Source organism: Hippocampus comes, unplaced genomic scaffold, assembly GCF_001891065.2.
Source record: "Hippocampus comes isolate QL1 unplaced genomic scaffold, H_comes_QL1_v1.1 scaffold7, whole genome shotgun sequence".
NCBI classification, from domain to species: Eukaryota; Metazoa; Chordata; class Actinopteri; order Syngnathiformes; family Syngnathidae; genus Hippocampus; species Hippocampus comes.
The window spans coordinates 332,516-347,540 of NW_017842060.1; the positions used below are offsets into that span (position 1 = coordinate 332,516).

Consider the following 15,025-nt stretch of genomic DNA (forward strand, 5'->3'; position numbering starts at 1 on the left):
CCAATCCTGCCACGGACCACAATTGTGGCTTGCTGGCTAGGCGTCCCGATACTTTTGTCCAACACTTGACGTGAAACCTCACTGAAATGTTGTTTCCCAAAAGTTTCGTTCAAGGAAAAAGCTGACACTGCACTTTTATGAATATTGTTTTGTTTAGTCCCCCCGCCCCCCCTCCTCAGATGTGCAAATGCTGACTTTGATCACACTCACGTCCACTTTCTTGATTTTCTTAACTCCTCAGGCGGGCATCTGGCTTTTTCTTTGGATTTCTGTTTATTTATTTCCCCTATTTTTCTCTTGCTGGTGCCACGCGAGACTTCATCTCGGTCGCTTGAATTTCGAAACACCTGCTGCAGGAGAGTCGGCGTGGCGGGGAGGGGAAAACGAGCGCACCCACACATCTGACCCTCCTCGCGCAGTGCGTACGAGACACATTTAGCGTCAAAGGCTTCACAACAAAAATCAGCTGTCAGCTCCGGTCTACCTTTACCTTTGTGTGTGTGTGTGTGTGTGTTGTGGAGGCCACCAAAGACACACAAACCAAAGACACACACACACTCACTCACTCACTCACACACACACACACACAAAACCAGACGAAACAGACACTGAGAGGCGGCCCTGCGGAGATTTCAACAGCCTCTCGTCACACATGAGCAGTGAGAGAGGATGAAATTGTATTTCAAAAAGATCCATGTCACCGCATCCGTGCGTGTGCACACGTGCACGCTTGCGAGCGCGCCTGCCTCGCTGTAGGTGACACTTTGTACTCGGGTTTAGAGAAGAGGGAGAATCTCCGCGTGGCAACAGGCTTAGCGTCACTCGGGTGCCGATAGCGATGGCGCACTCGTGCCTCGAGGGGTCCCCACAACACACACAAACACAGAGAGGGAAACACACACACCCACAACACACACACACACAACCTTGAACGCAGAGGACGACTCCGCCACAAACAGTTACGTCGTTTTCCACGGTTTTTGAACAGTAAGGAGAGAAAAGTCGAGACGCGAAGGAAAGTAAAGGACGGCAGCAGAAAGAAGGAAATGGGGAACACAGCAAACAAAGCGCAAGGGCAGAGAGCTGGAAAGAAAGAAAGAGAAGTGAACGAAAAGAAAGAAAGGAGAAGAAATGGGAGGACAGGAAGGAAAGGAAAAGGAGCACCTGGATGAAGAGGAGAAATGGAAAGGGAAAGAATGGAACGGAAGATGAGGAAAGATGAGCGAAGCTGAAGCGAGGGAAGGAACGGAAAAAGAGGAACCGGACAGGTGGGGAAAAATGAAAGTGAATGCAAGGAAAGGAAAAAGTCAAGACGAGAAAAGTGGCAGCAAGAAGAGGAAATGCAAGGATGGGAAAGGAAAAGAACGGAACGCAAAGGACAGGAGCGTAGATGGGACGGAACAGGATTGTCAAGGGAGGAAAGTGAAACGCAAGGGAAGAGAGGAACGTCAAGTATAGGACAGGACAGGACAGGAAGGAAAACAGGCAAAAGCCCTAAAGGAGGAAAAGGTTGGAAAGGGAGCGCCGAGGAAGAACAGTAAATGGAAAATAAAGAACATGTCAATCAAATGAGAGGACAGGACAGCAACGGGAAACCAGGACAGGAAAGGAAGCGCCAGGGAATGAGACCAACTTAAGGGGAGTGGAAGGATGAGGAAAAGGAAAATACTTTGTCACCACAAAAGCAGCACAAGGTGTCATTTGAGCAAAGTGCTGTCTGAAGAAGATCATGCACATCAATTATACACGCACACGCACACACACACACACACAGACACACACACACACACACACACACACACACACACACACACACACACACACAACACATGAGCAGTGAGAGAGGATGAAATTGTATTTCAAAAAGATCCATGTCACCGCATCCGTGCGTGTGCACACGTGCACGCTTGCGAGCGCGCCTGCCTCGCTGTAGGTGACACTTTGTACTCGGGTTTAGAGAAGAGGGAGAATCTCCGCGTGGCAACAGGCTTAGCGTCACTCGGGTGCCGATAGCGATGGCGCACTCGTGCCTCGAGGGGTCCCCACAACACACACAAACACAGAGAGGGAAACACACACACCCACAACACACACACACACAACCTTGAACGCAGAGGACGACTCCGCCACAAACAGTTACGTCGTTTTCCACGGTTTTTGAACAGTAAGGAGAGAAAAGTCGAGACGCGAAGGAAAGTAAAGGACGGCAGCAGAAAGAAGGAAATGGGGAACACAGCAAACAAAGCGCAAGGGCAGAGAGCTGGAAAGAAAGAAAGAGAAGTGAACGAAAAGAAAGAAAGGAGAAGAAATGGGAGGACAGGAAGGAAAGGAAAAGGAGCACCTGGATGAAGAGGAGAAATGGAAAGGGAAAGAATGGAACGGAAGATGAGGAAAGATGAGCGAAGCTGAAGCGAGGGAAGGAACGGAAAAAGAGGAACCGGACAGGTGGGGAAAAATGAAAGTGAATGCAAGGAAAGGAAAAAGTCAAGACGAGAAAAGTGGCAGCAAGAAGAGGAAATGCAAGGATGGGAAAGGAAAAGAACGGAACGCAAAGGACAGGAGCGTAGATGGGACGGAACAGGATTGTCAAGGGAGGAAAGTGAAACGCAAGGGAAGAGAGGAACGTCAAGTATAGGACAGGACAGGACAGGAAGGAAAACAGGCAAAAGCCCTAAAGGAGGAAAAGGTTGGAAAGGGAGCGCCGAGGAAGAACAGTAAATGGAAAATAAAGAACATGTCAATCAAATGAGAGGACAGGACAGCAACGGGAAACCAGGACAGGAAAGGAAGCGCCAGGGAATGAGACCAACTTAAGGGGAGTGGAAGGATGAGGAAAAGGAAAATACTTTGTCACCACAAAAGCAGCACAAGGTGTCATTTGAGCAAAGTGCTGTCTGAAGAAGATCATGCACATCAATTATACACGCACACGCACACACACACACACACAGACACACACACACACACACACACACACACACACACACACACACACACACAGCGCACACGTGTGTCACCTAGAGATTCCCTGATGACATCTTGCATGAATTATACAAATTCAGCGCACACACACGCACACACAGCAAGTCCAAATCCAGCGTTGCCGATGGTTTGGGGGCCGTAGCGCATGAATAATAGAGCGGCCGCGCCGGATCGCTCGCTTGCTCTGTGGGCCCGGGGAAAGATCGCAGCGACACGTGTGTGCTCACGTCAAGTTTCTTTGTGGCGGACAGACGTCTCACGCGCGCGCACACACACACACAAACACACACACACACACACACACAAACACACACACAAGAAAACACAAACACACACATGAGCAAATGTCATGCTGCATGTGTGTGTGTGTGTGTGTGTGTGTGTGGTGTAGGTGTGTGTGCATATTTCATGACACATACATGTGCTTAACGACATGGAGATTTGACATGGAGTTGCAGATGCGCACAACAAAGCACAAACAAGGTCTACAAATACATAATTAACAGTACGAGGGAATGCACGCGACTCGTTTGTGTGACCGAGTGCGGCATTTTGGGATATGTGAGGGGTTTGTACGTGTGTGTGTGTGTGTGTGTGTGTGTGTGTGTGTGTGTGTGTGTGTGGACTTTTAAGAAAGAATGCTCCAGATGTATTTTATTGAATTGAATGTTTACGTTGACAGTGTAAAAGTCCAACACAGTCTGTTAGAGGACGCATTGGCGAGATGTCCACTGTGGTGACATCAAGACTTCGGCATCGACGGAGCTGACGGGTCACAAAGCAGACGAGCGAAGACGTCAAGATCAACGACGATGGTGCGATGAAGCCAAGTAGCAGGAACGCAATCCCGTGTGTGTGTGTTTTTTAAACGCCATAATCGACGACAGGGCGCAAAATGGCAAAGGCTTTGCTGAGACATTTTCCTTAACGTGCCACACCGCTAATCTCCGAAAACAAGAGCACCCGGTTTCATGCGGTGTGTTTTCGGTTACCTCACTAATTCTCCCGAAACGCTCAGCAGATGTTCTTTGAAATCCTTCTGCTAACAAAGAATTAGCGCTGACAAAAGGCAAGGGGGGGAACCAAGCCTGGAAGAGGAAGATTGTGCAAAAAAATTTAAAAATGCTTACGTTAAAGAAGACATTAAGAGCTAACAATATGAAAAAAAATGAATCGTGTGCTTGCCCTAACAAGCCAACGAGAGTAAAGGCCGTCCGAATTCGGGGTGTTCTGATGACATGATCATTGGCTTTTGTTGTCTGATGTTAGTGTAAGGGTCAGCTGGTGAGCACGTCGGCATCACAGTGCAGACGTTGTGGGTTCGATTCCAGGCCCCGGCCTTCCTGTGTGGAATTTGCATGATCACCCCGTGTCTGTGTGGGTTTTCTACGGGTACTCCTCCCGCATTCCAAAAACATGCATGGTAGGTTGAGTGAGCCCTGGAAATTGTCCCTGGGTGTGACCGTGAGCGGGAATGGTTTTTCGTCTTTGCCATCCTTAGGGATAGGACAGGACAGGACAGGGAGAAAACAAGCAAAACCCCCAAAAATTGGGGCAAGAGAAAGAAATGCAAAGACGGAGGAAAAGGTAGGAAAGGAAGCGTCAACGTGGCGGGACGCGCCGACGTACGGCGCGTGAGTCCTAATATATTTGACTTATGACACTTGGAAGAGAAAGAGATGCTAATGTCCCTGGGTGTGACTGTGAGCGGGAATGGAATGTTGGGGCCTGGAGTTCAGATCTTTATTGTTTTAAGCGTTTTATCCCCAAAAGTTATACAGCATCTATTTCTGAAATTTATCAGCTGGTAAATCGGCGATCAGAATTTTTTTATGCCACATGACAATCCGCATTAGCCTCATAGAGAAAAACACATACGTTTTCCTGTCCTGTCCTATGCCAAAGCCATCCCTGTGATCGGCTAACAGCCGGTTGAGGGTGTCCCCCGCCGACTGCCCGAAGGCAGCTGGGAGAGGCTCCGGCACACCCCGCGACCCTCCTGACGATAAAGCGGAACAGATAATGGATGGATGGATGTTAGTGTAAAAACGGCACTGTATATACAGTACTGTATGTTAGCACTATAGCATGTAGCTCGGGGAGACATGGGCTCCCCAACTTATTTACTATTTAACACCCGCTCGCTCTTCAAGCTTCCGGGCTACTGTAGTATTTAAGAGCCTGGCTAGCATAGCATTTAACATGCCAACCCCACACACACACACAGCTAGCGAGTGCTCCGCTATGGACAACCGGAGATGAGCGCCGCGCATCCCCGGACTCTCTGAAACATGTTTTGCTCTGGAAATGTTCTATGCAAACATGCGACGCTCCAGCGGCAAATCCCCAAACATACTCCAGCGAACATGGAGCGCTGTGCAGGAAAGTCAAGGGAGCGGGTCCACGCGACGCGGATGATTCTCGGTGACAGTGCCTTAGAACTACAAAATATCATCAACGCGTTTCTACTTCCAGTGTATTGTCGTGCAGGAAGCGGTAAGTCGCTGTGAAATGGGTAAAAAATACATACTTGCGGCTGAGGCATGACCACGTCCACCGTAGTGACTGATGCCGGACTGACATCAACATGACCGAAATCCGTTCTGGAACAGCTGGCCACGGATGATTTTTGACACGGGGACTTGCGCGCGCAGAAAGCTGCCTCTGAAGAGCTCGACTGATGCACAACTTTGACATCAAGAAGAAAACCGCTTTCGAGTTGTGACTTTGGCTCCTGGTGCAAAACTTGCATTAAAAAGTTATTGAAGAAATGCCAAATGTAGTTATTGATGTTTGACTTGAACATCAATCCTCGGGCACGTAGAAGCAAACTGCTTTCGAGTATCCGTCCACTGTAGTGACTGATGTATTCCAAATGACAATGGCAAGTGAAAACAGCGTTCCACTACTTAGTAAAATGTGTATTTTTTTTTTTTGTGTGTGTGCTCGCCAAAATGCTGGAGGGAACTGGGTGCAGACATCAATGAAAAGTCTTGACAAGAGGCCAAGACACAACAAGGTTTTTTTTTAGTCAGCAAGACGCCACGGAATTCAAATGACCAACGTGGGGAAATCCTCGTCCAGGCATGTTTGAATCACCACCTCGGTGCCTTTGTGACGCCTTTCTTTGCGAGAGGCCCCTCGGTGAAAAACATGTACCTCTATTAAGCAAGATGCAAAGTCGCCGGGAAAAACGCAGACAAGTGGTCGCCATCCATCATACCCAACTGCGATATTTTCCGCCTGTCACACCATCAGGAGCCTTCTACCCCACTCTGCATATATATATATATTTTTTTTTTTTTCAAATTATATTTATATATTTTTTAATGGCCACACCAGAACAGTACAGATTATCAGCTGATAATTCGGTGATCAGAATTTTTTTCTGCCACATGACAATCCGCATTAGCCTCATCGAGTAAATATCGGTCGGGCCCTGCAAATTTTTGCGCCGGGACTCGAGGTCTAACCCCCGCAAGTCGCAAGGGTTCACCGTCCGCGTTGTGGCACAGATAAAAATATGAGATGTGCGCCGACGTATGGCGCGTGAGTCATAATATGCATTTGACTTATGGCACTTGGAAGAGAAAGAGATGCTAATGTCATTTTGCTCCCCGGCGCGGGAGATAATCGACAGCGTGGACCCTCCCCCCACCAGCCCCCCATCTCGGGAACCCCCCACTCACCCCCTCTTCCCTTCTCCTCCAGCAGAATCAGAGAATTGCCAGTTGGATATTTATAGCAAGAAAGCCTTCGGGAAGGAAAAAAAAAAAATGTAACCCACTCTGTTTCACTCACTGCCCACTGATGATGACTCCGTTGGACTCCAGCAACCTGAGGCCTGATGTAAAAATGGCAGCAGGCGGCTATGAGTCAGCCAATGACCGGACGGACTAGCGGATGGACGGGCATGTGCTGCGGGTTCCAGACCGGGAACGCCGCGTAAACTAGCGAGTAATAATTGGCTGTCAGCTGGCATGTAATTTGGGTGGGCACGCGGACACGAACGCCGTCTCTCTAGTGCCCACTTGACAGCGGTTATTTAGGATCGCCCTGGCCAACTTACATCATCCACAAGTGGAGATCTTGCAGTTCCTGATCACCTACGCTGATTTTAAAGGGAATGAGAGGATCTGCCTCCATAGGACGTTGGCTGCGCCCGCGACGTTGCAAACACCGGTTTCTAAATGCACGCGTCTGCGAAACTACCAAATGGGATAAAAGTCCAAACATGCGCAGAATTAGAACACACTTTGTACGAGACTTTTGCACAAAAATAGAGCCCTCACTGTGAAACTATTTCAAACCATATTTTGAATGAAATCACTATTTATATTGAAACTGTTCTGTTTGTGACCAACAGGTGGCGGTGAAGGGCTTTTCCTCCAGCGTTGCACCTGTTGGTCATCATGTCAAATTTGCAGAGCAATAAACAATTGCAAAAAAAAAAAAAAAAAAAAAAAGCAAAAATATTTTTAAAAAATTCAAAATGAAGCAAAATGGATATCCATCCAGATTGAGTGATGTGATTCACGTCAAACACGTGCAGTCAAGGAACGTTTCAACGCAATACAACAGTTAAATGGAGGCCCAAGACAAAAGACATCAGTTCAGTGTGTTTCTTTGTTTTTAAACATTTGTGCAATAACAAAATGCCACCGAATGTGCCTGGCCCGAGAGCAGGATGCATTCTGGGAGAAAAGGCAGCTACGAGTCCACAAGGAGGTTTTAGCCAAATGGCTAATTGTGCACACAGAGGGAGAGCGGGCAGGAGAAAAATAAACGGCGCTCGCTAAAGGCGAATTTGCTCATTATACACAAGCCGCAGTCGAGTTTGAGGAAGCCTTGTTACGATTCTCCGCGCACACATGCACCCAGCCGAAATAGCAACAGGCTAACCCTCCCCGCCATCTCGGGAGACTTTAGCAAATATTCCAGGACTGTCGTCAATCCCGTCAGACTTTGCGAGACCGCTGCAAGTCTCGCAAATCTTCAGCCAATTTCGTGCGACTTCAAAACATCTTGACGAGCCTTCGGCAAATCCCGTCGCAATTTACGGTCATCTTTCCAGACTCGAGAAAATCTCTTGAGATTTCAACAAACACGGCGGGATGTCTGAAAATCCCATCGGACTTCAGAAAATCTGGCTGCTGTTGAGCAAATCTCCGCAAACCACATGCAGCAAGTCCCACATATCATCATCACGTCTCTCCTCCTCTAGACTAGCTTTAGCCTCCTCGTCCGCTCCATCTCGCAGTCCCGTTCCTTCACACAATAGCCACTGTTTCCATGGCGAATCGATGGTCAGCCCACAGAAGGCAGCGCGTTTGTTTCTCGCACAACATGCCCCCGACTCATTCTGCGACACCGCTGATGGATGGGATAGGTTGCCGCTTATGGACGAGGGCAAGCAATGAGGCGGCAGCGGTGTGTGGTGTGTGTGTGTGTGTGTGTGTGTGTGCGTGTGTGTGTGTGTGTGCGTGTGTGTGTGTGTGTGGGGGGGGGGGGGCCCCACGGGTGTCAAAGAGCAGATAAGTGAATCTATGTCCCGCACTAATTAAAAGCTGGCTGGCGATTCCCAGCGGGAAAAAGGGGCACCCGCCCTGCCACGCGTGCCTGCATATGCGCAAAACACTTTTGGCCATTTCATGTGTGGGGGTGGATTATACGTGTGTGTGTGTGTGTGTGTGTGTGTGTGTGTGTGTGTGTGTGTGTGTGTGTGTGTGTGTGTGTGTGTGTGCGTATGAGAGCATCCTGTGGGGGGTACTTGATGCCAGATGCTTAAAGCCAGTGGCTATTAGACAGCAGAGCAGAGATAATAGGCTTGGGCTGCCATCACCTACTACGCCCTATTAGCCACAACATAAAACGCACACACAAACGTGAGCAGCAGCTGCTAAATGGGCTACGTTTGGGGAAAAAGACGAAACATTTTCACAAAGGCATGCGTCAACTTGTACACGCTCAGACGATACCAGCCTATTGCGCAAGATATGTCACAAATTTTGGGAGAGCAAATGCTTTGAGACTTTAAAATCTTTTGAGAAAACGCTCGCGAGGTTTTGGGAAAGCCAAATCTGAGGAAGATTTCAGCAAAAGCATTTTTTTTTTCCAATGAACTTTTTGTTTCGGTGATTTGTATGATGGGGAGTTTGAAAGCCATACAAAACGGCTCATGCCCAAAATGAACAACAAGAAACAAATGAAATGCAATTTGTACGTGATGTCTACACAGCAGCGGCAAGGTACGAGCGATGATGGGGAAAAAAAGCTGCCGCTTGTCCGCCTCGCAGGAAATCCAGAGCAGCACTTTTCAGAGGAGCCGCACTAGCTCGATGCTAATAAGAGGCAATTCACTGCACTCCACGCTTCCATCACATCATTTTTTCCCTCTCATCAATCTCGGCAATCACTGCCCACCCCGCCACTCACTCACACACAAACTCTCACTCACTCTGTGGATTATTAAATCACTCAGTCACTCACACGCGCACACACATCGTTTGTTTCTGGTTATGAGCACAGAAACAAACAAACAACATTCACTTTCTTATTCTGTAGTTAAGAAGGCACATCGCCAACAAATAACCTCACCAAAATTCCTACCCCGCTATAAGTCGGACCTCCTGCTCTATGGCTTTCATCACACCTAGCAAGCGATACAGCAAATGGATGGCTCACAAAAAAACTAACCTACATACAGCGAGAGCGGCTATATTGGGCATGTACTCGTCCTGAAAAGCACAGAGGATGACACTCCTCCAGCTCGCTCCTTCATACACTTAACGCCGCGCGCGTGCGTGTCTGCGTTCATCGTGTTGAGATGGGCCAAAAGAGATGATTCACGCTTGGGGGAAAAAAAGTGGAGCGTCATCTCCTCCTCCAGTCTCTCATTGGAGTGCAGATGAAGACCGGTTGTATTCGCATACCGATAGACGAATGCATGCGCGTGCGCGCACACTCACCATCCTCGAGTTGAGGATGTGCTGTATACGCATTCCCCTGCGCGCGTGCACACACGTCAGCGCAGTCAGAGTCTCTCCATCAGAGCGAGCTGAATAATTCAGCAGGAGGGAAGTACACAAGACTGTGGAGAGACGATTGGGCCCCGGCTGGCCCGAGGGCCGGCCGCCGCCGCCGCCGCTCTAAAAGCAATGATGTCACCACCAGCCATTCTCTTGTCCCTCTTTTGCCTTTTAGCTCTGCGCACGATCCCCCCCCTGCCCGCTTGGCAACTTTGCCTTTTTGATGTTGCCCCCCCACCCCATCCCCTAAAAAAAAAAAAAAAAAAAAAGTACAAGCTCGGTCGCAGGATGCAATAAAAGCTTCCAACATGAAGAAATGTCCTGGTGGAGTTGTCTTGGCCAGCTGTCATGGGGTCACGCTTTCAATGAGGACGATTGGCCAGCAGAAAAGCGTCCACGCCGGCTGGGCTTCGCAATGGCTTGTTTTTCATCCAACCATGCAGGCTGGTTTCCGCAGGAGGACTTTTCTCCGACCGATGACTCGCAATTTCTTGCGATTCAACAAATGAAGCGAAAAATCAACCTGATGTCGCTGAGCATCATCATTGCTCGTTTTTTTTCATTGCACGTCCGTTCCGCTGCCAATCACGCTCAAAAGTTGCGCGGCCATCATACAACGGCCCGTTGAAAGTGGTGTATCCAATCCGGGCGTATGGAATGATTTAAAAAAAAAAAGTCAATCAATAAATCACACAGATGAGCTCAATTTCTTAATTTTTCCCAATCAGATCCAAAAGTTCCTAGCATGAGTTGCCACGACGACGCCCTGAAACGCACCACGATGACGTCACAGCGACGTAAGCATCGCACCAAACGGGGCGTCCCGCATGTCAGGACTTGCTCATAAAAGGCCAATTCAATTTGCTTTTCTTGACTTTGAACGAGCGGATCAAAGTGCGGCCGGCTCGCCCTCCCGATCGGCAAATCGGAACGAGCGCTCCCCCTACCCGCGGCCCAAGAGGACAAATGACTCAATCGAGCGGTGCGCTTGCACGACCCAAACGTGCGGGCAGCGTGTGAAAGGTCAACCGACAAGTTCCAGCCCGGACTTTTCGGAGGGACTCGAGAGACTCAAGTCGGCGCGGTCAAGCCGAGAAGCAAAAGCGGTCGCCGGGTGGCTGCCTTGATGATTTGTGACTCGGCTGGAAATAAATGACACGGGCAAGTTTAATCGCGCTTGACAGGATGGCTTCTGGAGGTTAGATGCAAAGTTTCCCTCACTAGCGCCTCACCTTACAATCACCTTTACCAAGGACAAAAAAAAAAAAAAAAAAAGAAGTCGCCTAATTTGAAAATAACTCAGCTGTATTTCCAGAGCACTTTGAAACAACCGCCGCCGTACACAAAGTAAAGCAAAAACAATTCATACAACAACAATAAAGCAATAGATCAGGGGTGGCCAATCAGTCAGAGACTAAGAGCCAATTTCTTTTACTGTGTTACTGCAAAGAGCCACACACGCACACGCACACGCACACACACACACACACACACACACACACACACACGACCCTGCACTCGCGCACATATGCATGCACGCCACGATGAGCAACAGCCTGAGCGCCCGAACATAAATGAAACTTAAAGACGAAAACACACAAATCATTTTTTTTTCCCCCACTTCCTCCTCCCACCGCTCACGGTCGACTTGAGTCCAGTGTGTTGGCTCTTGGTCGATTGCGATCGATGTATTGGGCACCCCTGCCTTAAAAACAGAGGTAATTCGCTGACCAGCTTAGCGCCGTTGTCTGCGCAGGAGCGGTGATGCAGTCATCTTATTTGTTGCCCTCTTTGTCAATCAAGTAACGGGATTGGTAATAGGCCAACGTAGTACGTTTAATGTAAGAAGCACCGTTGTTTTAATGGCAGCGCAATCGCCGAGGCGTTTTCGACAATTGTCGTGTGAAAGCCCGGGAGCCGAGGGTTGGCCAACCCTGCAATAGATGAAAAACAAAGACAGTAATAACAAAATATTACAGGTAAAGAATTCAAAGTCGTCCACATGTGGAAGAAGAAAAAAGAATTGCGCTACAAATATTCAAAAATAAGACTTAATATTGGGGAAAGTGACACAAAAATCTAAAGAATGATTGCAGGATTTAAGAACACGTATGTTGACAACGCAACAACGTGGCTCCATCGAGTGGAAAAACGGCGCCAGGACCTCAGCCCGAGTGACTCCCAAAAACCAATTCGTCTGGATTTGTCAAGACAATCAAATCCACCAAATGACGGCAGCGATGTGTTCGTTTAATTGTCAAAACTGCGGCCGATGATGATGATGATGATGGCTGCCTGCCAATTCTAATGTCAAAGTGTCATCCGGACGGCGTGAAACATGTCCACCATTGGCCAGTACGACGTTAATATTTTCATCCCCGCCGCTGATTCTACCTCGATAAACATCACGTAGGATGTTTTCGAGTCGTGCCGATGGCGGATTGGCGCAAGCTTCAACGCTCTTAATCACGGCGGGTGGTGACTAACACCGATGGTGTCATTCCAGCGCCCCCCTGCCCTCCGACGCCCCCACACATGCACGCGCGCGCGCACAGTTTGAAGGGTTGATCTTCACATCCATCACACTTGTTCCCTCTCATCTTCTCAACGCTTCCCATATATGGCGCAATCATTCTCTGCGGCTCATCTCAATGCGATCGAGTCCGTCCTCGCTCTCCTACTTTGTTCTCCCGTGTGAACGGCCTTCCCTGCGCTCCCCTCCGCATCGTCCTTCTTTCTGCCGCTCTCCCATTGGCTGGCAGAAATTTATTTATACAGCAGAAGCGGCGGCGACGGCAACGGTGGCGTTGGCCGCCCACGCGGCAGCGCTGAGCTGAACTGAACTGAGCCGAGCTGAGAGCAATTGGACTTGCCAAAGAGCGGGCAGGCATCACCTCGCAAACTCCGCTTGCAAACTTGCCTCGGCGTGCCATTGTTGCAACTTTTGTCTTTTGATTTTTTTTTTTTTTTATTCTAAGTGGATTTAATACTTTAATACTTTTCCACACGTTTGTTTCAAAACACTCAATTATATCAACATGATTTTTTTCATAACTTTTTTGCAAAGTTATAAAGAATACAAAACTGAGAAATCAGTTCCTTGCTGGAGGGCCCGATGAATCCAGGTCTGTGGGATCTTGAGGCGAGCAGCAACATAGATAGCTAACTCTGGTTCTTCATAATCCACATAAAACCACGATTCATCGCCTAATCTTTGTCTTCCACTCAAAATCTGTGCTGAGTTCAAATTCAAAGCAAAGCGACGCCGTCATCTGCGGGGATCTGTTTGTCATTGCGGTGCATTACAAATCTGAATTTAAATCATCACCGGTGAGGAAAGATGGTGCGCATGACTAATATGTTTTGATAACATGGATGCAAAAAAACCCCAAAAAAAAACAAAACACAAAACAACTTCTCTCATTTAGAACTCGAAATACATGTAAAAAGGGACAAAATGCAAATAAGAGCACACGAAATAGCTATCGAATTGTACTAAAATTCTGGAGCAAGTGATTCTTCTCAAAACAACAAAAACATGTTCCAAATTTTTTTTGCTCGTGTTTTCTGCAGCACTGGAATGGATTAACTGCATTTCCATTCATTTCAGTGGAGAAGATGATTTGACTGTGGTCATGAGACAACTTTAACTTGTATGTTGAGGCACCACTTAATTGATGCAAAACAGAAAAAAAAAATTCCAAACAATAAATGAAGAACATGATAACATGTTGGGGAATAAATTGAGAAAAAAAAGTTACACTATTGAGTTAAGAAAAACAAAAAACCTGCTGCGAACTTCAGCTGCGGCTGTAACAATGACTTTTGCGTGATGATGCTAACATTAGCTGTAGCTGCCAACAGGGAACTTGGCAAACATGGCCCTCCCCGCTCAAAGTCATTATTAAAAACGTGATATTTGAGTCCTCCCGCTTAGCGTAAAAAGCGTTCGCTCCACATGTCAAACACGATGCGAAACACAAAGGGTCCATAAGTTCCCGCTGACAAGATGGTGTGCATTATTAAGCCGGCGCACGTGAGCCCACGCCCGACGAGATGGAACAAAGCCCGCCTGCACCGAGGGTCCGCAATTTAAATATTTACAACCGCACAAGTTGAAGACGAGGCGAGCACGTTTAAGCAGCAGCAAAATGGCTGCTTTGTTGCTGCTTGAACCAAAAAAACTCACATGATTTATTTAGCACGGGCTTGTGTCCGCAGATGCTTGAAAGCACACTTTCACACCGGCGGCCTAAAAAAAAAAAAAAAAAAAAAAAATTTGGAACCCTCCCGCATGGTTTGAACACAATTAAGTATTCCTTAGCGCCTATTTTCACAGTTCTAATAAGAACCAAGTGTGCATGATTCAAGCTTTTTATCCGCCGCTCCAATTTCTTTTTTATACTGTAAAACTAAGAGAACATTATATGAGTAAATGTTCAACCAAGCCTAATTTCATCAAATTAAAGTCCCCTTGCTTAAATGTAGACACCATAAATGGAAATCAGTATCAATGCTAAAGTAGCTTCTAACTACTGTAACGCATCACATGTCATTTTTGTACAAATTCAAGGTGAAAGTTAATATTAAAAAAAAAAAAAAAAAAGATCCTTTGCAACCAGCTATGATTGTTAGCGCGTCTCTAATCGGCTTGTTAGTGAGGCAGATAACGTGGCAAACTAGAACGGCTACCATCAATTATTTTCGACTCCATTTTGATTTTATCTTGAAAAATCAATTCCATTTCTTTTCAACGTTTTCCTCTGTCAAGAAAGGTTGAACAGCATCGCATCAAATCACAATGAATATGATGTAAACATGAGCGGCGGCTAGATCTTGGACCTGCGTATGTCGTGAGTCTCTGCAACAAGATGTCCGCCCAGACACAAAAGAGGGGCGCGACCCTGTCAGCGTTGACGCATTTTGAAGCGCACCGGTGTTTTCCGGTTGGCCAGCGGCTCTCGGAAGACGGGCCAAGCGTGAATTGGATTAGTGCGGCCGCGCCGAAGGCACCT

At 47.6% G+C, this 15,025-nt stretch overlaps 1 protein-coding gene across 1 annotated transcript in view; it reads right to left on the reverse strand.

Moving 5' to 3' along the window:
• The window catches only part of grin2ab (glutamate receptor, ionotropic, N-methyl D-aspartate 2A, b), an 83,757-nt gene that overhangs the window by 21,017 nt on the left and 47,715 nt on the right, over positions 1 to 15,025 (reverse strand).